This window comes from Adiantum capillus-veneris, chromosome 8 (genome assembly GCF_014529385.1).
Source record: "Adiantum capillus-veneris isolate H3 chromosome 8, ASM1452938v2, whole genome shotgun sequence".
NCBI lineage: Eukaryota > Viridiplantae > Streptophyta > Polypodiopsida > Polypodiales > Pteridaceae > Adiantum > Adiantum capillus-veneris.
Genome location: NC_140938.1, coordinates 164,375,378 through 164,400,796, shown reverse-complemented (window position 1 = coordinate 164,400,796; position 25,419 = coordinate 164,375,378).

The window sequence follows — 25,419 nt, the reverse complement described above, 5'->3', positions numbered from 1 at the left end:
CATTACAACGATTTGTTCCTGTTGATGGCATGCATGCTACATATGAGGATGTATCCAACGATGACAATGTTGGAAAAAAACTTGATGGGAGTAATGTTGTCCAGTTGTCAAGGAAGAGATGATACACTTTCATGAACAGGACTCAAAAATCAAAAGCAGCACCAGCTTTGACTTTTTACCTTTCAAACAAATCAATTCAAAGGGTATCATGCATTGATTGTTGTGCACAAAAATGTTGCCAGTTTGCAGATCGTGATATGGTGACAAGGTTACGACAACAGTTTTGGGGAGAGTCTAAAAAATCACACACTAATTATGTTTATGATGTTCTTTCTATATGTTATCAGAAAGATGAGAAGTCACGATACCAATTCAGGCTAAATGGCTCTATTGTTTGTTGTAGAGCATGGTATGAGCTACATGGAATACCAAAGACATCATTTTATCGATACAAGGAGAACTTTGAAAATGGTGTGCGCCAATATGTACATGGGAACACATGTACATTGAGAAGGGGACTTCAACATACTAGTTTAGCAAGAGCACTACTAAATGAGTTTGTGGAAAACAACTCTGAGAAGATGCCACATAGAAGTAGAACACTGCTAGATGGCTCAAGAGAGACTCAATTGGTGATTCCATCAACATACAAACAAGTGGATATTTTATGTGAAATCAACACGACACTTGATCAAATGGGCTATGAGAAGAAGCTATCCCAATCTTCTTTTGGTAGAATTTGGAACAAAGAGTACCCACATGTCACTTTAACAAAGACGAGTGAGTTCTCTAAGTGCAATATTTGTAGCTCAATCATGGCAAGGTTAGAAGCTAAACCTTCTCTTGAAGAGAGATCTCTTCTCTTGAGGGAGAGAGAAGTTCACATGGCACAACAAAAGAGTTGCAGAAGCCTATATTATGCATGGCGCACGTATTCAGAAACTCAACCACAAAAATATGTATGCATAATCCATGATAAGATGGATCAAAAGAAGACTGCCATTCCTAGATTACGCATTGTTCCCAAGGGTGTGGATTCAGGATATAATCTGCAGGTGGCATTGATTGGCATGATCACTCACGGACATGGAGAAGGTCATTACGGACACTTTGTCTTGAATGGTTTGTGGCCAGCTGATCCAAATCTTACAATTGGCTCAATTGCTAATTGTTTACATAACCTAGAGAGGATAGATAAGCATCCTCTTGGTGATCTAGTAACAAATGGACTTCCAAGGAGAAATATTTCACTATTACATGCTTTGAACTCAAGGGATGCTTTGGACTACCATAACTTGAGTGATGGAAAAGAGCCCATTGTGCAGTCGTCAGAAATTGCAGAAGAGGAATTGGGGTCAACATTTCGCAGATTGCCAGAGATTGTTGCTACAATTGGATAATTGTGTAGGGGAAAACAAAAATCGATACTTATTTGCCTATTTGTCAATGCTTGTTGCAAGGGGTGTTTTCAAAACCATCCAGCTGGGATTTTTAATGGTTGGGCATACACATGAGGACATAAACGCCATGTTTAGTAGGTTTTCAGAGAAGCTGAGAGTTACACAAACCTATACTTTGCCACATTTGATGGATACATTACGAAACAGCTCATCTTCATCTCCAGCTCCATTTTTTCTCACAAAGATCCCCGATTTCAAGCAATATTGTGATGGCTATCTTTGTGATGGACAAGACATACTTGTTGGACATTCCAAACCGCTTCAGTTCAGGTTCTTTATGTAGGATGAGACACCAATGATGCAATATAAGGCACATGTAGGTGTATCAAGTTGGAGTGGAAGTATTCTCCTTTGGAAAACAGACACAGAAGGCAAGCCAATGTTACCACATGGAGATCCACCTCTAGTACAAATGGCGGAGTATGTCAAGGCCCACGAAGAAGTCATTTTGGGGCTAAAGAACTATATAAAATTTTGAAAAAATTTTGGGAATGGTTCAAGTATTCCGCGATATTATAGACCCGTGATAGATTATTGGAGTAAGGTAATTGAAGAGATTGGAAAAGCAATCATATCAGAGGGAGTCTTGTATGAAATGTTTTGGCCAAAAACTCAAGAATATTCTCACCTACAAAGCACTACAATGAATTTGCAACAAGGAGCAGAAAGATTCCTAGGCCTTGAAGAGTTGAACGATCATTTTTGTGGGCCTCGACGAGATAGGCCAAGGGAAGAGTTTGACCCTATGTCTGATGTGCACCAAGGTAACTTTCTTATGCTTGTTCCGAGTGACACAGAAATCTATCCAGTGTGGCTTGCAATGGCTTTATCTGACATTGATAATGAGCCTACATCACCAAACTACAGAAAGATCTTCATTCAATATTGGGCACCTTGCACGAGAAAAAGTGGGATGACAGATACTCAAGCTTACAGTAATTGTTGGAAGGGTTATTGGGCTGTCAACTATAAGGACCCACAAGTGTGGGAAACTGTAGATGCAATTGTTTGGTCCTAGAGACCCAACAAAGAAGGACCATTTTCTAGAATAAATATTCCAGAAAGGCATGCTCTAAAAGCCAAAGAAGGCCTCACTCGTGCACATCAACCACACTTGGATCAAAGTTCAGATATGGTATCAAATGTGGAGTAGAATTATGTGGAGCTTCTATTGTGACTATACTAGTCAGTTTGTAAACAAAATCTTTTTTGTATCTTCCTTTGTTTTATGTAATTTATAGTTATTATTCAAATCCATGTGTTGTACATCCTCTTGACTTTTGGTGTTTTTCAACACCACAATCCTATGAGATTTTCACTTTATTTACTAACCATACACCTCAATTTTTCCCACTTTAAGTGGAAAATTCTCAAATTACATGAATTTAGTCGATTTGGAGATTCCCATAATGTGAGATTTTTACCAAAATACCTAATATGGTCTTGATGGATGCAAGGCATACAATTAAAGGATAACCTAAACCTTGTCAATGCTTACGATGCTTCCCAAGAGTAAGCAAATGTACAAAATGTTAAAACTGAACAAAGTTTTTGTCTTATAAGACTCTCTTTTTCTTTATTTGTGCACAAAAATGAAGTAGTATGCATGCTTAGATCAAGTTTGTGGAGACGACGTCTCCCAAACACCAAGTAGAGCTTGTCACTCTACTATGGAAGACTGATAGGACTGATGTGCAGACATGCTTGCGGCAGCCTCAGGCTCTCAAGCGCCAAATGGACTAGTCATCCATTATGGAATGATGTCGTAGGGTAACATAGGGATCCTCTACCCTCTAAGAAAAGGACTCATGAATATTCTTTATCTTCTCTACACCATAGTCGAGGACGACTATGATTTCAAGAGAGAGGTAATGTCATAATAATCAATATCTAATTCTCCTAAATGATTTTCTCATATTAAACTGATCATTTAATGTGGGGAAGTGCCAGGGGAGAAAAATCTAGAATATTGGTTAAGCTAGCAGACCGGCCATAGTAGGGATCCAAAGGAGGGAAAATAGGGATCTAAAGGGGGGGCCATCTGCAAAAGAGCCATGTGCAACAATGGGCTAAAAAGACCCTAAGGTTCAGCCCATTAAAACTTCCAAAATGCTAAGGTTCCAAAATTCAAAGGTTGTGCCCAAAGGGTTAAAGCTTAGGGGGAATTGGATGCTTTGTGTGCTCTCCAAAGTCAATGCACATCCCTGCATGGGAGGGGGCGAGCCCTTCTTCTAGGGGATGAGAGAGAATCCACACACACACACACACACACACAAGCCCCTTTACACAAAGGGAATTAGGGACACATGTCAGCTCCCTAGCCCAGATGCCCACAAGGTGTGCCCAATTCCTATTGGATGACCCTTGAAGTGGACCAATGAGAATTAAGCTAGAGTACATCTAGTTTAATTAATTTAAAAACATTTAAAAATAGAAACCAATAAGAATTAAGTCTCCTAGAAGACTATTGGGAAGTCTCCCAAAGGGTCCAATGAGCATTCAGGAGCCCCATGGCTTGCCTGATTCCTATTGGCCAGGAGGCAAAGGGGTCCAATGAGAGTTTATTTTAATTATTTAGTTACCTAAAGCTCTCACAAAAGGGGAAAGGGGGACACATGTCAGAAGGCTTTCACTTATGCTGCTTAATTGTGATTGTCTTGACTTGGGGAGGGCCAATGAGGCTGCAGGAAGAGTAAATAGCAAGGGGTTCGCCCGAGAGAGAGAGGGGGCTGATTTTTGCAAGGCATTATCACACACACACTCACACAATCTCATGTGTGAAGAAAGAGAAGACTATCTCTTCCCAAGCTTTAATGGAGAACGCATCACCTACTCCAAGCTTGTGAGATAGAAGCCTACATCAACACTCTCTTGGCATGTGGATGCAAATCCAACCAAGAGCCAAGCTTCAATGCATGCTCATCTACTCTACCAAGCTAACTACTAAGCTAAGCTATGCTAATATGAGTGATTATGTGAGGAGATGTACATCTTTCTCGTAAGATACTCATTCTTCCTCTCAATCTACTCTCATACCCTGCTAGCTCTCACCATCTTCGAAGGTGTGTGAGGTCTTGGGTCTAAGAACGGGGATAATTCAAGTTGTGTTTGCTAAGTGTTTTGCTTAGTGCATGAAGCTTTCATCTTCATTGCACTAGCTAGTCTTGAAGGAACACAAAGAATTGTATTGTACAATGTCTCTCTTGATGGGAGAAACCATAATACAAAGCCTTTTGGAGGGGGGACCGGCTCCATGCAAATCCGGTCTTCAATTGTTGTCAATAGCTTAATTTCTCTCTCTTTTGAAAGTATTGTTGATGCTATCTAACTAGGTGTTATGCTTTTTGTTGCTCTCTCCACCCAAGCACTCTTGTAATTCTCATTAGGAATCTATTCTAATGAAATGTCCACTATGTTCATGCTAATTTCCGCTACACATAAGATATTAGGCCATTAAATGTTACATCTTAGTGGTTTGGGAACCCACAAAAAAAATCATTGTCCCCATGCCCTTGATCAGTAAGTCTTTAACAGATGCAGTTCAAAAGTTGCAGCCATGATCTACAAGTCACACATTAGGTATCTAATTTTTTAGTTATTTGCATTTGATGCAACATATTGATAGATACAACACAAGTAGATAGGATTTTGCAAAATTTTCTTCTCTAAATGTTTGTTCTGCATATAATTGGTGAATCTTTTCCTGTTCATTTCATTCTCCTTGTTGGGAACCTCGTTTTTGTAGATACTACATTGAGTGCCCTACCAATCTACACGTTTTTGTAGGGCAAGGCCCAATGAAAGGCATATCCCTGTATTAACTTTCTCATTGCACTTTTTGCATGGCATGAAATATAGTTTCTCAAGGAGCTAGTTGCTCAAGGAGATGTTTATTAGGTTCCATTTCTATTGGATTAAGACTTATTCTAGGGTAGTCGAAAGTCAGACATTACAATCATTGATATTACAACTATCTATAATAAAATGTTGGATAGATTTTTTATTTAAGAAATTTCTCATTGCACTTTTTGCATGGAATGAATTGTTAGTTGCTCAAGGAGCTAGTTTCTCAAGGAGCTACTTATTATGCTTCATTTATATTGGATTAAATCTTATTCTAGGGTAATCAAAAGCCAGCCATTTTAATCATGGATCCTACAAGAAAATGTTGCAACTAAGGTAAAATTTTGATTTAATAAAATTGTGTAGTTAACCATTGTAGTGGTGTAGCAAGGGTTCACAAGAACCCTAGGTAGCTCATGTTGTTAGTTCAAATTGCATAATTTCTTTATGCATGTTGCTTTCCATGGCCTCACAAGGCTCAAGGGCATAGACTAATCTAAATCACAACTTCCTGTTTTGTGCCTTTGGCATTGCCATTTCCAAAGTTTATGATATGCTTTCAGCATACGAACTTTGTAACCAAGTGTTTATGATCAAGCGTTCCAAAACTACCAGCATATATCAGACCAAGGGGATTCTATTGGTACATATGTAGGCTCTAGATACATCACAATCCATGTTTATGAGTGAGTTTACACGTAAGCTATCATGATGAATACGATTCACAAAACATAGCCACGTTTTGACTATACAAATCAATCTTGTCAGATTTGACAAGTGATCAGGAGTACAAGGGGAGTCTTAGCTATATAGACAAGGATTATTGTCTAGCAGCTCTAGTCTCAGTAGTCATGTAAAGGGTGAATCAATAGAATCAAGGATTGTAGGTGATGCACCTTTATCTTCTTTGTTCCCCAAAGTGCTTCCATCATGGTAAGTATATGGTACTTTTCTAGGCATATAATTCAGTTTCTAATGCTTTGGTTGAGCTATCTAAGTGGAATGCATATTCTTCATTTCTTTCATTTCCTTATCTCTTTATGTCCATGACCAAGTCATGTTTTCTAGTTTGTCAACACAATTATGAGTATCTTGAATTTTACCGACTTGGAAACATCTTTGTCACCACAAGAACCCTAGTGTTTGCCAAAGATTTGTTTAAGGGTTCATGGTAATTTATTGGCACGGAGTGTCACTTGAGGCTGGAAGGTTGTTGATTGGTTGTTCATGGGTTGTATTGTCTTTGTTTGTTGATGAAGTTACTTCCGATGTAGCATGTTGAATGTCCAAGTTTTTCTCTGGTGTGAGAGATGATGTCACATTTGTCCATTTTAGCATTATAATGGTGAGGTATGATCTTTTTTATTAGGAGTATGTACAAGAGAATAGAATGGTGAGGTTATAAATTAGGGTCTAAAACCTAGATGATTAAAGGGAAAAACCCCAATAGGAAAAAAGTTCTATTGGGATACGCACAATATATTGGAATACATATGAGCATGAAAAATATTAATAAAGTACTAAAGGGATTACTTTGTGATGTGGATAAAAAATAAGAGTGCAACAAATATGAGGTAGCAATATGGAACATTGGTTTTCTTGTTGTAGTCTACTCAAGGTGCATAGGTGGAGAAAAAAAGAGTGTCTAATGAATTTGTCCAATGATGGGACATCCTATATATACATACACACATGAATGCATTAAATATGGTATGATATGCAAGAAATATTCTGGAGGGGTTCTTCAAAAAATAGGTGTAGCTATAAAAGCATATTCCATGGCTTTACAAGTTGGCACCCCTTTAAGAATGTTTTTTTATGTTGTGGATAGGTGCTCTTATCTTAGTATGCACTGTGTGTGAGTGCTAGACTCTACGTCACTCCACCTCAATGAAGCTAGTATACTTTGACACTTATGATCATCTCATCCAACATGAGAAACACAACTTACATATGATCAACTCTTCTAGCTTGACTGTAAGTCTAGTAACTACTACTCTTAGCACAGAGTTTATTAAGACTTGAAGCTTAGGGTTGATCCTTTTCTCGTTTCTTGGCTCAACATTTAGACTCTCACTATGCCAAAGAGTGTTTTTTACACCGTGGAGACTTGACTTTTTACATTCTTGTGCTTACTACAAACATTTCTTCAAGTAAAAATAATCTTGAATCCTCAAAAAGTGGATTAGTGAAGGTCCAAGTTGGCATTGAAGGTTTCTTTTTCCATACATGTTTCATCATCATAGATCTGCACCTATGTTGAATTGATTGTCCTATTTTGACTATAAAGACTCCAATGTCCATTTGATTCTCTAGTTAGGCCTGTTGAAAGGAGCCTTTGATGTGGAAGTAGGCCCCTCGTTGATTACTGGCATCTGACTTTTGACTAGGAGCATTGGAAGATTTTGGAGTCCAAGTCTCTCTATTACCTTTGTAGCTTCTTTGATGAATTTTTTTGGATCGAGTGCCTTATTAAGATATTGAGATCTTCATGCAGCTTTATCACAATTGCAGTTGGTCTTTGGTTGACTAGTGGCTAGATATTTGCATAGCATGTGTAGAGCCTTCGTGCAAGAAGAAGATTCTTTGAATTCCATGTCTGGTTTCTATCTAGAATTTATTAGCATTCAATGTTGTTCTTTTGTATTGGATCTTCTTAGGTATCTTTAAATGTTTTCAAGATGATGATACCTATTTGACCTTCTCCCTTGGGAGGGTCTTGATTGTACTTCATATGCCTTGACCTTTGATTTTGATACCATATCTATTTGTTACGTCTGTAGTACTCTTGTTCTTCTATGCTCTATTGTGATGTTATCCATCCATGTGTTTGTCTTCCTCTATTAATCTTCTGCTTCAATCCACACTAGATCATTGACTTCTACTAAACTTCTCAAAAGAACACTTGCCTGACTTGCTTTTTTGAGTACTTGGGATGATATACCTTTGCTTTTGTAGGTGAATCCTTAGAGGGTTTTTTTGGGTCAACAAATGGTTGTGTATTTCTAAAGCTTTAATTGCTTGAAGGATTCTGATCCATGAGGGTTATTTGATGTTGAATTATATGATGTTACATCTTTCACACTCATCAATTGTGGGTCCACTTTAGCTTTACCTTTGTCTGTAAGATGTGTCCTTGATTCTTGTGAGTGTTGCAAATCTAAGTCAAACATTAGATGTACATGTAGCATTCTCTTGCTACCACTTGGGAAAGAGAGTAATAGCATTGTGTCTTCTTTGAATGCCTTGTGTTGTTCTAACCACTGACGTCCAAGGATGACATATGAAAGAATTTCTATTGAAGGATTACTTGAAATTTTACCTACTTTTCATGTTTCTAGATGCTAAAGATAGCAACCATGGCTTCTTGAATTGTAGCCATACCTAGAGTTTATGGTCTATGTTGCTTACATGGAGTGATCTAGAGGATTCTTTGGATTATCTCTAGAACCGTGTTGCACGTTGCTTCTTTATCCAATAGAGAGTTTCATATGACACTAGGTCCATCTACAATATTGAGGACTATAGCTATCCTCATTGGTGGTTCTCTTGAAGATTTTTGTCCTGCTTTTATCGTGGTATCATCTTGATTTAGCTTGCTCTCTATGGAAGGTCATTTGAGACTTTGATTTCCACTAGGACTTACATCTACTGACTCAATTGGCAATGAGTGATTGATCTTTGTCTTTTCCATTATTTCTTATCTTTTTGCAACTTTGATCTTCTTTACTTTTGGTTACGGTGGCATTTTTTTCTCAATAGATTTTGTGGTTGTTGCTTGTTGTGTTTGAATTGCACTTGTTGTTGTGTGATTTGCTTCTAGCTCAGCTATGGTTCTATTGGTTGGAGATGAATCATCTACAATAAGCTTTTCTTTGGCATCAATATCCAACTTAATTGTTAAGGACTTTGTGTTGTCTTCCACAAGTAAAACATTTTGGTCTTCATTCTTAGATTTCTTTAGAGATTTCATCTTGTTTTAGCTCTGTATCTCTAAAACCTTTTGGGCCAGTTACATTCTCATTTCATGTCATCTGGTACACCTTTTGGTTGTTATCACATGAAATTGAGATATGAGGATCCTTTAACCTATTTGAATGGCGATGGAAATGATTCCCTATCATTTTTCTTGTTTGTTTCTAGATATGATGAAACATTCAAGAGCATCTTCTAGCAGTGGTTGGCCACATTTTTTCCAAGTGCAAAAAGACATGAGGTTCTTGTTTAGCTGAAAATCTACCTTTATTTCGCTTGATAGCTTTTCTTCATGTCACGAGTAATGTTGCACTTGATCAACTTACAATTTCTTTTTGTGCTGACTATAATTACTATGGTGGTATCCTTCCATTGAACTTTTCTTGCAACTTCCTTGCTTTGATCACCTGCTTTAGTCAATGCTGGCATGGTTGCCTGTGTTGTTGTACCTTCTACTTGCAATTGTTGTGCATTATCTGCCTGTATTTGGATATCTTTTGATCTTAAAAGATCCATTATACTTTCTAGAAAAATCTCTCTCTTTGGAGGATATTTTGATGGTGACCTTTTTGTAGCTTTCTAAGTTGTAGAATCCATTGATTTTAAGACATTTTTCACTTATTTTGGTTGCTTGAGGTTCTACATCAACTTAGAAAATTCTTTGACTTTAGGCTTACCATCCATGTGTGTTTGTACAAGATCATGAACTTGTTGATACTTGTTACCATTTGCATCTTTATATTCATATGTGAGCTTAGTCACATGAAATTGCTTGAACACTACTATATTTTTTGACTTCTGGCTTTTACTTGTGGAACTCAACTAAAACTTTTGTCTTTGATGATCTTCATAGAAGACTTTGTTAGCAGATTTTGAAGGAAACTGAGTCAAGTGGGAACTTTCAATAACTGTATCATCTTTAAATGGCTTCTAGTTTGACGAGGGCTAGGTAGAATTTCTAGAGATTCTAACCCGACATCGTGTTTCCTAGTACAAGAGCTAATCTTGTTGGAGTTACAACTCCCCCCTTCCTAGGGTGGTCACTAATGCTTTCTCCATGAACTAAGATCAATACTATTTGACTCTGTTTTGATCTCACATTTTGGGCATGTAAGGGCATCTGTGTAGCACTGTTGATGTTTGTCATCTGCAAACCTTGTACATAGTGTCCTATGTACCTCCCTAAAATATGACATATGTTTTCCCAAGTCAAGTTGTAAATGGCATTATCTTCATGTTGATATTGTCTATCATGTGGGTCTCTGCATGAGCTTCTGTGCCAAGGCATCATAGATCTTAAACTCTTGTCTCTATCTATGTTCATTTCAATGCTTGACTTCAGATGGGTGAGAATTTGGCTCTTAACAAAGTTTTGGGTTTGTTTGGGTAATTTCATTTAGCTCTAAAAAGGATGGGCTATAACATATTCTTTCTTCATAGATTAACCGTCCTTTTTTATCTACCATTGGTCATAACTCTATGAGCTCGTATGTAGGCCTTTCAAACACTACTTGACTCTTTTTGTGTAGTTTCCCTTCTCAATCTACGTAGTGTGCATATTGATTATGTGTTCCATGAAATGCTAACACTATTCTCTTTGATGTGTCCCTTAGACTCATAAATGATTGCACACTACTAGCTATGGATGCCGGATTGCTTGCAAACCTAGCATTCTTTTTGTCATTTGGTGATAACTAGAGACTTTTACTAAATTCATGCATGAACTGGTTGTTGAATGGTTCCAATTTAAGCTTTTCAAGAGACTCTAATGGTGATGTAGGAGCATTTGATTACACCACAAATAATGAGTTAGATGCACTTACACCGATTTTCTCATTTTCAATTTTCTCCCTTTTTTGCTTTGCAGTTGTGGTGTCCCTATTGTCAAGATTTCTGGGACAATCCTCTAGAATATGTCCTCCTTTCCTTCCACAATCTGAACAGTATACCATCATGGGTGGCATTTCAAGTGGTTCATCCATCTCAAGCTCTTGATGATGAGTTTCTACTTATATGTTGGCCAAGTTGTCAACATACTCTTTCAAAACATTGAGCGTTAAGTTGTAGACTACTACATCTTGACCTTTATACTATCTTTGACTTTGTTCTTTGATAAAATTGGTTTCTATGGGCTTGTATCTTGGATCTTCCATATGTGGCTCTTAATTATAGACTTAAAGAATGTAGTCCGTGTACAAGTATCATGATTATGCACCAAGTTTATAGTTTATTGGCTTTGCTAGTTTTTGGATAATCACTTGGGTCAATTTTTTGAAATTCCATATATAACTCATCTTTGAGCTTGCAATACCTTGCTCCATTGAAATCTCTGGATCTGACTTCACTCAGGTAGGATCTTGGATCCTGTGTTGATTTTACTGCTTATCAAATACATGTGGCCTTCTCAATCAGCATATAAAACCTTGTATCCAATATATTCATATAATTGTAAGAATTGATCTACTACACTTGTGCTTGTGCTGCTATTGATTGGCTTTCTTCTCTTGAACTATCAGCTTGGACTGAGTCCATGTTGGCTTGATTTGTAAAAATTAGTTCTTAGCAGATTTTGATGTTGCCAAGTGGGTTTTTTTGCTTTGGGTTGACAAGACTGCTTGTTCCAAAGATCAACTGCATTAGAATTGATTGGAATCTTTTAAAACTATAAACTTAAGTCTCCACACAGCTTAATCTACAATCAATTACGAATGGCTCCTTTAATCTTCTAATTCTAGGACCAATTTGCAATGCAATCGCTTGCACTTGCCAATTTTTTATTGGCAAGATCGCTTCTAGCTATTATTATGCTTCGACTCAACTGTGATGAAACTTTTTTGAATGTGGCTAGAACACTAATGTTTTTCACCAAAGGGGTTAGGACCTATTTGGGAGTTTTTATTTCAAATTTTCAAGCTAAATCTTAAGCTTTGACGAGTTTTACCAGATTTTACCAATTTTTCTGGAGAACAACTTGCATTTTATCCTTGATTTGTAATTTTGGTTAGTGAACATTGCACTAATTGTTGGGTCCTACTAAGAATTGATTGTGAATTAGAGTGATTATTTCATATCGATTTGGTTTTGGCTCTTTGTTTGCTCACTTTAAGTGAGTTCACTTTTTTCTTATCTCAAAGGAATTTATTCTAATTTCGTCGGGCTCTTCTCCATTCTTCTTTTTTTTTTGGATTGTTGCCGCTTGGCTTGTTTCACTCTTGGTGTGAATTTTTTGTGGTTTTTTTTTTCTTTTGTTTTGAAACCTCCCTTATTTTTAAAAAAAATTGTGATTTTTTTGTAATTTTTATGATTTTTTAATCACACACATAACTCCATTGAGCATCCCCTCCAATCAAACCTATATGCACATGCAATTAATAGAGGGAAATCACACAATATTAGAGCAATATCAACCACTAACTAGTTAAAATCTAGATAATCAAAGAATCATAGGGAATCATAAGAGAGAATGAGAGAGGCATAGTGTGAAAGAAAATTAAGCATTGATTAGCGTTAATCAATTCACATGAACAAGGAGAATCTCAAGGACTCCATAGCCACACACTGCATGAGCTCTCAATAAGAATGGTCTCAACAAATGAGGCTGAGAACCCTAATTCCATTACCACATTTTCCTATATATCGCAATGTCCGTGTGTCCATGGCCTTTACGGGTCCAACACTTACTCTATCTACAACCTAGGATAGGAACACTAACTGACCTATTTTTTATAGCTTGGAGCTCTCATTAAGCCCGTAACACATTACAAGTATTACAATGGCTTGAAATAAATTGACAAATTACAATACATGGCCATACTAGAAAAATGTGAAAAATGTGTAACTCCAATCTTTATTTCTTTTTCATATGTGATGTGCATTTGTAAGGCTTGGACCTTTAGTAGCTCCTGCTAACTAGCATCAACTCAGTTAACAAAATTCATGGATTTTTGTTTAGCCAATGTGGAGCAAGGTTTATGGGGGATCCTTTCACTCCTATTGCTAAGTGTTATTAATTATTCTTACACACATGTACTTTTTGTACATATCACATTTACTGATATCAATATATGAGACATACTCCACATGTGGAGAATACTAGTCTCTAGAATTGACAATGGTGTTTGTTTCATAAATTATGTGTCGCAAAATAGACTCCCTAGGTGCTAGTCAATTCCATTTTTTTAGAATATTTCAATCACATCCAGTATCAAAGAGAATTTCAATGGCTATAAATTGTTAGATATCTACTAAGACTTGTTAATGCAAAAATTATTATAAATCACATTAACAAATGGTTTTTAAGGCTATAGTTTGCATACCTTTACATATATAGCAAGACTATGCTCTATTATTGAAAATTGTACCTAGATGTGATTTATCTTCACATTCTACTATGGTTCAAACGTCTTAGCAAGGCTTTTGTAATTATGGTGGAGATTGTTTAACTATTTACAAAAGTTTATGTACACATGTATTACCTCGCCCTTCATGTATGCTATGAGAATAACCTTTGTGATAAGCATTGGCAAGCACAAGACATACTGATGATGGAAAGGCAGGCACTGGTAAGTTGTTGCTTATGCATGTGCCTTAGGTATTATGGGCCCTAGTCTTTAGCAATGAGATATCTATAGTATCATTCCAAATCATGAAAAAAATAGCTTGATAGGCTTTTGCACCACAAGTGCAACACCACCTATATGGGATTTATTGTGGATTCACCAATCACCATACATGGTAATGGCTTGATATGGGTGGTGCTCAATTGATTGACTAAACTTTGTAAGTTTATTCTGACCAACTCCACTATTAAAACTCCACAACTAAAAAACAAAAATTCAAAATCTATATAGGCTATATGGATTGTTTAGAAACATTGTGATGATCATGACCCCAAATTTGATGGTCATGTTTGAAGGGTTGTGCTGAAACAAAACAAACACAACTCAACCTTAGTACCACAGATCATCCACAAATGGATGTCCAACCTAGAATGTTAATCAGGTGCTAGAGGATATGCTACAAGCATACATTAGAAAAAAGTAAGTTGATTGGGAGGATTATCTATGTATTTTAGAGTTTTCTTACAATAGTGCAAAGTATGTTACGATTGGATTTAGTTATTTCATGCCTATGTATGGTTTTTACTCTAGATCGCCAATTACCATGGGTTTGGAAATCAAAAAACTTCAAAAAGTCAAGGAATTTATCCAAGATCATATGGATATGCTGAAATGTTCTTGTCAAAATGTTTGACAAGCATGGGATCAATATAAAAAGTACACTAATGAGCAAGGTAAAAAATTGATCTTCATGGAAAGAAAAACGGTATCTTTATGTGTGCCAAAACATTCACAAAGTCTAAAAACTAGGCCAACCCCTCATTTAACTCCTAGATATTGTATCCCTTTTAAGATACTCTAGTGAGTTGGGGATATGGCTTACAAAATTTCTTTACCTATGCACTCTTGTATTGATCCAGTTTTTCATGTAGGTTATTACATAAACGCTTAAATAGGGACGACAATGTCATTGACCTACAGATTTTGATTGTTTTGATTAAACCTCCAGCCCAATCACATGACCCAAGTGCATTTTAGAATGTCATGACTTATATACTCCTCATAATGTGAATCGTGAAGCATTAGTTAAGTGGAAAGACCGACCTAAAGAAGGTTCCACTCTTGAAAACATTAGTATTCTTAAGAATAAATATCTCAACTTTTTTCAAGTATGAAAATACTTTCTAAAGAGGAAGTAATATGAGGCCAAGGGACAATGTGAAGCAGCTCAAGCATTACCTAGTTTTAACTATATGATTGGGTGGAGAGCCATGCTTCACAGTCCAAGGCTTTTTTTGGTAGTTGTCATCTATTATACAAATTTTAGCATTGACATGATTGGTTCTCACCTTAAAGTGTCTTGGAATGCTCTCATCTTCTTTTGCCAATAACATGATGCTGATTTTTTTTTTCATGTGTTAAGATTACATCTTTTCAAGCTACATGATAATTTTTCCATGCTTTTTTTATAGCATACTCATTCTAAATGTTCTGTTATGTTGCCTAATCTAGAGGAAAATATTGGGATTTTGATTCTAGTAACACTGGCTTAATTGCTCTTTTGATATTCTTGGTATATTATTGAGCTTATCATGTATTGAGGGACTGCAATCATTTGATTAAACTTCAAATTCATCACAGTTGTTCCATGCTTTTTTCCATGTTTAAAGATCATTTTTGTGCAAAATGGAATAGTAGCCCGCTTTACACATATACATACTTTAAAGGAAATGCATATTCCTAGGCATAATTTGGATCACTTGTCTATATAAATATAGAGAAGTCTATAATTTTTCAAGTCTGCAAAAATATTGTTTCATGACCATGAATGTTTAATCAACACTCTTAACAAACTTTGACAATCTACAAAGTCTCAAATAATAAAAATTCATGTGGAATTGATGACATGAATTTAGTTATGATTTTGGGTGTTTGAAAGTCAAACTCAACTATGATCAGTAAGTTGAATCTACCAAAAAAATGAATGAAATTTATAGCTTAAAAATAATATATTGAAGAAGATCAAGAAAGAAAGCATCTTCAAAAAAATAAATTGATGGAGTTTTAGTTTTAAAGATAAAAACTTCCATAAAGATCCATAGATTGTGAATGAACAAAAAGTTGAGGATATTTTCATAAAACAATATCATCTATGGAGAATATTTTGAACATAAAAGTATGTGTAAATGTGAGTAGAGAGAGAGGGAGTGCAATTAAAGTGTGCATTTTTCTATTGAGGCCTATCTTGACCCAAGATTCATGGAATATTATATTTTATATAAATGATGTGATCCTAGGAGGGAGTAGATTGCATAGTTGGGCCATTTTGGTTTGCACCCAAATCACTAGATATTATTATTTGAAACAGATATGGAAAGTCAAAAAACTTCATGTCTTTCAGGACAATTATGATCTGGCTCAATTCAATGATGTTTTGAGTGAGAGCATTGAGCTGAAGTATGGTGTAGGATCTAGGACATAGGCAACCCTATTGTTGAAGAATGGAAACATGCACTTGGGAAGTAGGAAACTACCCAATGCATGGCCTAGGTGTCAAAAAACCTATCAATAGACCCCTAGGCTTCACATTTTCCCATAAACTCTGAGACCTTGGCAAATTCTCTCTAGGATAGAGAGAGTCTACCCAAAAACCACTAAAGAGAAAAAATTATAGTTGATTTATCAAGGTAATTAACACTAATCTTGTTTGATTAGTAAAAGGCATATTAATTTATGTTTATGTTTCTAATTATCTTATTAATTAATAAAAGTAAGCCTCTATTTTCTAAATAATAACTCCTATAAATAATTGATTTGTTGTATACTAAATCTTTGTTTATAATTAGTAGTCCAATTTATTATTAACCTATATTAGGACTAAAACTACAGAATTTTAGCCTTAATCAAAGTGATATACTAAATAAATCTAGATAATTATGAATTAATTTTCAAAGATTCTACACTCTGTTCAAAATGACAATTATATAAAAAAGAATTGCCTAATTTTGGTATCTATTAAAGCATAAATTATTTGTTTTTAGTCTAAAATCCATGGATAAATTGAGAATATAGCTTAATAAATCTTGAGATAAGATTTTAAGGTATATGATAGTGTTGAAGATCCATAATAATTATCTCACAATTATTTGATTAGTTTTGCTAATTATTATTGCTTAAGCTCTCTATTTTGAATGAAAAGTTAGGTAAGATAATTAATAAATCATCTTACAAGTTAGTGAGATAATGTTTAAAGGTATTTTACAATATTAAGGACCTATGATAGTTATCTCATACTTAGTTGATTAGTTTTGCTAATTATTATTGTTTAAATTATTTGTTTTAAATAGAAAATTAAGTAAGAAAGTTAGTAAATTAGCTTAGAAGTTAGTGAGATAATTTCTAGAGGTATATTAGAATGTTAGAAAACCTTGATAATTATTTCATAATTAGTTAGATTAATTTTTATAGATACTATCTCTTAAGTGCTTTGTTGTTAATAGAAGATTAAGTAAGATAATTAGTAAATCAACTTAGAGTCAGTAAGATAAGTGTCAAGAACTTTTGATAGTTATCTCATAATTAGTTAATTGATTTTTCTGGCTACTTTTTTTTAGATCATTTACTTTTAGCAAGATATTAAGTAAGATAGTTAGTAAATCAGCTTTAAAAAAACAAGAGTAGATTATAATGCTAAAAATTTGTGAAATTGTTTTACAATTAGCTCATTAGTCTTATTAATTACTATGTCTAAAATATTCTATTTTTAGCAAAAAATAAGGGATAATTACGAATTTCACTTAGAAATTTCTAGGATATTTTTTAGAGGTATATTAAACTATTAAGAGGCTGGGATATATATATCATTATCAAACACATTACGTTAATAATTATTAGCAAAAAATGAGGTTTTTTTTTACTATACCTAAAAGGGGAAAATTAGAAAGTGAACTCAAAAAACTATAGAAAACTTTTAGAGCTTAAAACCACCACAAGGAGTCTAGGATAAAAATATCTTACTCATATATATATAGTTACAAAATTACTATGTCAAAAAGTTACTTTTTACTACAAATGAAAGGGAGAAGTTAAAGGATAGTTTTTTAAAATTAGGCTTTGATTCGTATAGCTAAATTCAGGTATCAAAAACATCCGATAAAGATATCACACCAAGAGAAACTATTTATAATACTATAATCCAATGAATAGCCTTAGGCTCTTATAAAAGTGGAATTAAGGTAAGTGATAGAAATATGTCATGGAAATTCTATGGCAAGTTTTGAGCTGGATGCTTTACGTGATGGCTAAACATATTTTTATAAGGATAAACACTATGGCTCCCAAAAGGACTCATGAAAATCAGTGATTAAAGGATGATATCAATACAAAGTGGGCTGGGGCCACTCATGACCATGAGACCCCGGTCCAAGTAGCAGGCTTGAGAGTATTCATTCCCCCAAGCCTCAACAAATTTCAGACCGGTCAGAAGTGGATCTTGATTATGAATGAACTTTTTAAGTAGCTTAGGTCATTTTCAAGTTATAACATTGCATCTTTTAAGGAGTGGAAAGGTATGTAGGAATTATTAAATTGGTTGAGAATCGAAGGATGCCTTCCACAAAATATCGTGCATTTGTTTGTTAAATTAGGAAAGAAATGTTTTGGCCAGTATGGTTGAACTAGGAAATATTTGATCGATCATCCTTAAGACAACTTGTCTCAAGACACCTCCAACTCCTTGGTATATTTAGATGAATAAGAATGGCTATAAGGAAACTTTTAAGTCGGTCACTCCCATGAACGATGAGTCTCTACTCCAGCAAGTCTTAATGTTTCTACATAAGTTAAAGGATCTTCATGGTTTATATGAGTCCTTGTACATACTATGTTTTCATGGATATTTATAGGGATGTTTTATCTACTTTGGCAATTGTTTTCATTTAGTGTGAGAAAATTGCACAAAGTAGATCTTCATTTAGTACTAAATCTCACTATTTGGATGCCAAAGCATTTCTTGACACCATGGATGAATACTTTTAAGAAGAAGGAATTGCTCAAGAGAATCAAGCTATGCTAGCTACATTCCACCTCAGCGACGGAGAGGCTAAACTTTGATGGAAACAACATTATGTTGTCTCTATAGGGATTGTTTATACAATGTTGTTTTTTTCCCAAACCTGGTGGTGTAGATGCAATTAAATGGAGCACATTAGAAATAATTTTCCTAAAGAGAAAAATACTGGAAGTTACCGCCGCCAGAGACATTCCTCAAACTCAAAAATAAATCAAGGAAACAATAAAAGAGGAGGCAAAAATGGAGGAGGTGGTAGAGGAAGAAGAAGAGTAGCAAGAGCTTACACAACCATTGGAGAACCAACTTTAACGAACAAGGAAGATGAAAGAGCTATTCAATTTTCCACAATTAACAACCCTAGAGCTCAAAAACATTAGGCAATAATGTAAACCACTACAAACTGATGATGTGAAAATTTTGTGTCACTTATATATTATATAATAGTACACAATTGGTTTTTCCAAAATGCTTAAGGAATCTTAAGTTACGTTAGTATTCAATCAAAAAATTAAGCGGTAGAAGTAGCAAATAGAAAAGAGTTTCTCTCCCAATTCTCATCCACCAGGAAGGTAGAATTCAAACTTAAAGGAATCCCCACCTCATCTCTCTTCTCACATTACCAGTATAGATTCATGGTGGTACCTTAGGAATGAGCTAATTTTTCAAAACTCATCTCACATTCCTTGTACACAAGATAGCCTTCCTTGAAAAATGGACTAGAGATGGAAGTATTAATGTGACAGACTAACTAATAGCCAAAAACATTGGGTAAGATATCGCCTAAAATTATTTACCTTTGGTACAATGGTGGTATCTTGTGCCAAACGCAGAGTTTGCTCAAAATTGCAAGAACATGTTGAGCACCTTCAGATGGTTGGAATGCATAATACTTGTTGAATTTTGATTGCTCTGAAAGGTCACTTAGACCGAGCATGTTTATGTTCACAAGGTGGATATATGGATCTTTTTGTTTATATGGAATGGATTTGACTCGGTTTTTGAGTTGATACACTTTGTTCATAAAGGTTTTTAAGATGGACTCACATCGATGGTTTTTTGGATAAATTGTGTAGCAAATACTTAGTAAGATCAAAGTAAGGAATTGTTGAATCTCAAACCAGATGGTATTCTTAAGGAAAGGACTATTGGAAATAGAGTATTTAAGGAGAATCTAGTCATATGGAAAGATCATCCCACTAAAAATGCTATACATGAACCTTCTAAGAATACCGTAACTTCGGTTGAGATAAGGATATCTCAAATTCTAAAGTTGGGGTGATTGTTAGGCTTCCACCTTTTTGGAAGTAGGAAAATCAACTCTAAGATCTATTTGAGAGCACTTGACATACAAACTAGAAAACTCTTAGCATAAACATAGTCAAAATTGGTATTTTTGGATTCTTGAAAATAAACTCTTAAGATTTATTTGAGAGCACTTGACATACAAACTAGAAAACGCTTAACATAAACATAGCCAAAACTGGTACTTTTGGATTCTTGAGTACAATTTTACTTCAACTAGAATTTTTTTGAATCCATTTCAAACAAAAATCGACCCTCAAATCTTGACTGGAAGTTTTCACAGCTATTTTTAATATAAAGAAGTATTTGAAGACTGTTGATAATTATTAAAACACATGACTTTTCACATGGCCTACCAGATCTTTGTCCACATGGACCTATATAATTAATGTTAAAGGAAAAAATTAACCTGAAGATAGTAGATTTGAACATTTAAGTGGGGTAGGTGCTAGGGGTGGTATGATGAGTTTTGTTAGGACTAAAAAATCAGTAGGCTCCATTAGGGGCAAATGGGAGACTGCTTGGAAAGTAGGAAACTGCCAAATGTAGGCCCTGATTGCCAAAAAACCTACAAATAGGCCCCTCGGATTTATACTTTTGCATAGACTCGGAGAGCCTGGCAAATTCTCTCTAGCATAGAGAGAGTCTACCCAATCACTAGAGAAAAAATTTATATTTGATTAATCAAGGTAATTAACACTAATCTTATAAGATTAGTGAAAGACATATTAATTTATGTTTTTTTTTAATGTCTTATTGATTAAAAATATTAAGCCTCTGTCTATTAATAGTTACACTCTTATATGTTATCAATTTGCTAATTATTAATCTATAGTAGAATTGTATTACCAAAGTTTAGCCTAATTATAGATAAATATACCAAATAAACTTAGATAATTATGAATTATTTTTCAAAGCTGCTACACACTTTTAGAAAGGTGTGAAAATTATATCAAATTTTTCTATCTAATTTTTATATTTCGTCATAAACTATCCATTTTTAGTCTAAAACTGATGAAAAATTTAGGAATATAGCTTAATTAATCATGAAATGCTTTTAAGAGATAGATTATAATGTTGAGAACTCTTGATAATTATCTCATAAATATTCTTCTAATTTTGATAATATCTTTTACATAAGCTCTCTTTTTTTAACAAAATATAAATTGAAAAAATTTTAAAATCAGATTATAAGTTAGTGAGATATAATTTTAAGAGATATATTATAGTGTTAGGGACCCGTGAAACTATTATCTCGTACCTAGTTAAATATTTTTGCTAATTATTATTGCTTAAACTATTTGTTTTAAATAGATAATTAAGTAGGATAACTAGTAAATCAGCTTAGAAATTAGAGAAATAAATTTGAGAAGCATACTACAATGTTAAAAACCCTTGATGATTATCTTAAGATTAGTTAATTAATTCTACTTAATGTTTTTGTTTCTTATAGAAACTTAAGTTAAATAATAAGTAAATCAAGCTAGAAATTAGTGATATAATTTCCAAAGATATATTACAATGCTAGAGACCCGTGACAGTTATATCATAATTACTTTACTCATTTTGTTGATTACTATTGCTTAAATTCATTGTTTTTAGCAAAATATTACGTAAGATAATTAGTAAATTAGCTTAGATGTTAGCAAGATACTTTTTTAGAGATAAATTTTATTACCAAAATAAATAGCAAATCTACTTAGAAATTTCTAAGATAATTTAGGGATGTATAATACACTTTTAAGAAGTTGGTATAAATATATCATTATCAAATAACTACCCAAAAGAACAAAAGTAGGAAGTTAACTCAAAAAATGAGCTTTGTTCTACTATACCTAAAAGGAGAAAATTAGGAAGTTCATTTAAAAAATTATAGGAAAATTTCTAGAGCTTAAGGACACCACATGAAATCTAGGATAAAAATATCATACTCATACATGTAGCTAGGAAATCAAAGAGTCACTATTTTTTATTACAAATCAAAGAGAAAAGTTAGCAAATTATTCTTTTGAAATTATGCATGGATCCATATAGATAAATCAAGGTATCAAGAACATCTAACAACAAAGATATCACACGAAAAGAAACAACAGCCTTATGCTCTTAGAAAAGTGGAATTAAGGTAACTAATAGAAATACATCATGGAAGTTCTATGGTAAGCTTTGAGTTTAATATGTTACCTCATGGTTATTATCCTTTTATAGAGATAAAGACTATGCCTCCCAAAAGGACCGGTGCAAATCATCAATAAAAGGATGATATCAATACAAAGAGGGGTAGGGCCACTGACGACCATGCGGCCGGTCAGAGTAGCACGCCTAAGAGTATTCGTGCCCCCAAGTCTCAGAAAATTTTGAACCAATCACAAGTGGGTATTGATTATGAATTAAGTTTATAAGTAGCCTAAGTCAGTTTCAAGTTATAACATTGTATCCGTTAAGGCCTGGAAAGGTAGATAGGAGCTATTAAACTAGCTACGAACGGAAGGATGCCTTCTATGAAAGATCGCACATTCATTTGTAAAACTAGGAAAGGAATGTTTGGTTAGTCTAGTTGAACTAGGAAAGATCTAATTAATCATCCTTAAGATAGCTTATCTCAAGAAAACTTTGATTCCTTGGAGTATTTTTATTAATGAGAATGGCTATAATGCCACTTTTAAGTCGGCCATCCCCATGAATGATGCGTCTCTACTCCATCATGTCTTGATGTTCCTACATAGGTTAGGATATCATTTTCTTATCCTAGGGGAGCCACCTGATTTTATGGGCACCTTGTTTGGCGTATGGGTGCCCCAAACTCTTTGGTGATATTTTTAAACCCTAAATTATGAATAAGGAATGGGTGTCCTTTTTCACCCTTAGGTGATCTTGAGACAAGAAGACTGTTGGTCATCATCGCTATCATGGTTAATGTGGTTGACGATACCTTGTCTTAAGTTTAAAGATGTTCATTGATAAATAATGTTTCAATGTTGTTTCCAATCTTGTTTTGAAGGAACCACTCTTACTGAAAATTAAAAGAAACCAGTATTTTAAGTGTTCAAAGAATGTGACAGTAATTAGAAAATATAGAAGCATGTGTGAGTGCGGGGTGGTAACTGGGGATTGACTAAGGTTGTCAATCATGGGTGGGTAGACCTGATTAGTCAAGTAACTATCCATCTCTGCATATTAACATTCAGTAGACTTCTTCAGTGGAAGACAATTCCACCAACAATTGTGCCCTCACTCACGTAGAGGGAAAAAAGCATTGAGCAAGTATTATTGGCCCATTTGCAGTGGTTATAGGGCCAAAAAAGTTTTAGATCTTTTAGATGTTGTCCCATTTTTTCTTGTGAGATAACACTAGGTCTTACTTAAAGACTCTAGTTGGTATTAGACCTAGACTCCATGTCAAGGACCCCATCCCAACTTTAGAGTCCGCAGGTTGGGACCTCTCATTTGCATTGCAACTTCTTCTCCCAATCTCAAACAATGAGCCCAAAACCGATGAAAAGTCATTTATCCCTGTTTTCTTGGTAACTAGTCCCATTTGCACTCAGGCATATATGGGTCTCCACAACTCTAATTGTCATGATGTAACTTTGAATGGTCTTGCATGTTTATACTCCACCTCTACAGACCCTAACCTTAAAAAAAACTTCAATGGCACACCTTTCGAGGCGACCAAACTAGCACATATGTAGCCCTAGATAAAACTTTAACCGTCCATAGCTTGGTTATTTTAATTTTGATTACCGATTTGAAAATACCAACATGAACCATGGGTGAAGCACTCTAGACCCATGTACTCACATCCACTCTGATCAAACTGCTTAATTTGGGAGGGATCTGCAAACCACTTTTACCTTTAAACTACTATAACTTGCACTCCATGGCTCTGATTGAGAAGCCGTCTTGACCAGGTCGGAGCACTTCGAGGACCACCTCTAGTAGTTCTAGTTTTTCATTTTGAGCGGTTTGACTAGCCACCTTTAATAGGCACAATAGCAAGGCACATTAATCCAAAAACCATATAAAGCATACACATCCATTGTCCTTTGTTTACCGTCGATTTTCATATGTGCTTTTCCACTTTGGCATGTTCTTGTAAACACACATTTCTCTGCTTGTCACACTTTATAGAATCAACCAAATTTAGCTACACCAATGGATTCTACTTCCTATCTAACAAGGTGCTAGAGTTGAAGCTTACTTTTCTTGATGTCTGGTTGGCAGTTTTTAACTAGCAATCGTTCTAGCCATTCGGGTGGGGCTTTGCAAGGTGTCTTAATTTGTCCAAGGTGTTTATTTGTATAGTTTTAGCCAAGCACCATGGATTCCATATATTGATCCCTTGATATGGATCTTTGTGAAATCAGCTTTTCAATTTGGAACTCTCCCCCACAAATGTCCACTCATCCTCCCCAGAGTGTGCTAGAGATTCCTGAGGATGACAATAATCTATTTGAAGCAAAAGGAATATGCTAAACAACATTTTTTAAAGCTAGCATTATGTGTTTAAGTACTAGCCACTTAGGTGCAAACATTTACTGAGTTATTAAACTCTTATATCCCAAAGGAGGCAATAGATACTTTGCTACCTATCACCCAAGGGGTCATTTTTTCATATGTATAATTAACTCTAGTGATGAATCAGTAGCAATTGGTAACATCTTTCCAACATGGCCAAGAAGATATTGTCGTACACATATTTTAAATGAGTAAAGGTGCAAAAAATATATTGTAGTTCTTAGAAACTGCACCAAAAAAATCATTGTCCCCATGCACTTGATCACAATAAGGCTTTAACATATGTAGTTAATAAGTTGCAACCCTGGTGTGCAAGTTGCACATTATGTATTTATTTTTTTAGTTATTTGTATTTGATGCAACAAACTGATAGATACAACACAAGTAGTTAGGAAATTTTCAAAAGTTGCTTCTTTGAAGGTTTTCTTTGCATAAAATCAATGAATATTTTCCTACTGATTTAATTCTCTATGTTCGGTACCTCTTTTTTGTAAATATTACATTGAACTCCCTACTAGTCTACACTTTTTTTGGAGGGCAAGGCCCATTGAAAGGCATACTCCTTTATTAAATTTCTCATTGCACTTTTTGCATGGCATGAATTATAGTTTCTCAAGGAGATATTTATAAGGTTCTATTTTTATTGGATTAATCTTATTCTAGGGTGATCAAAAGGTAGACATTATAATCATGG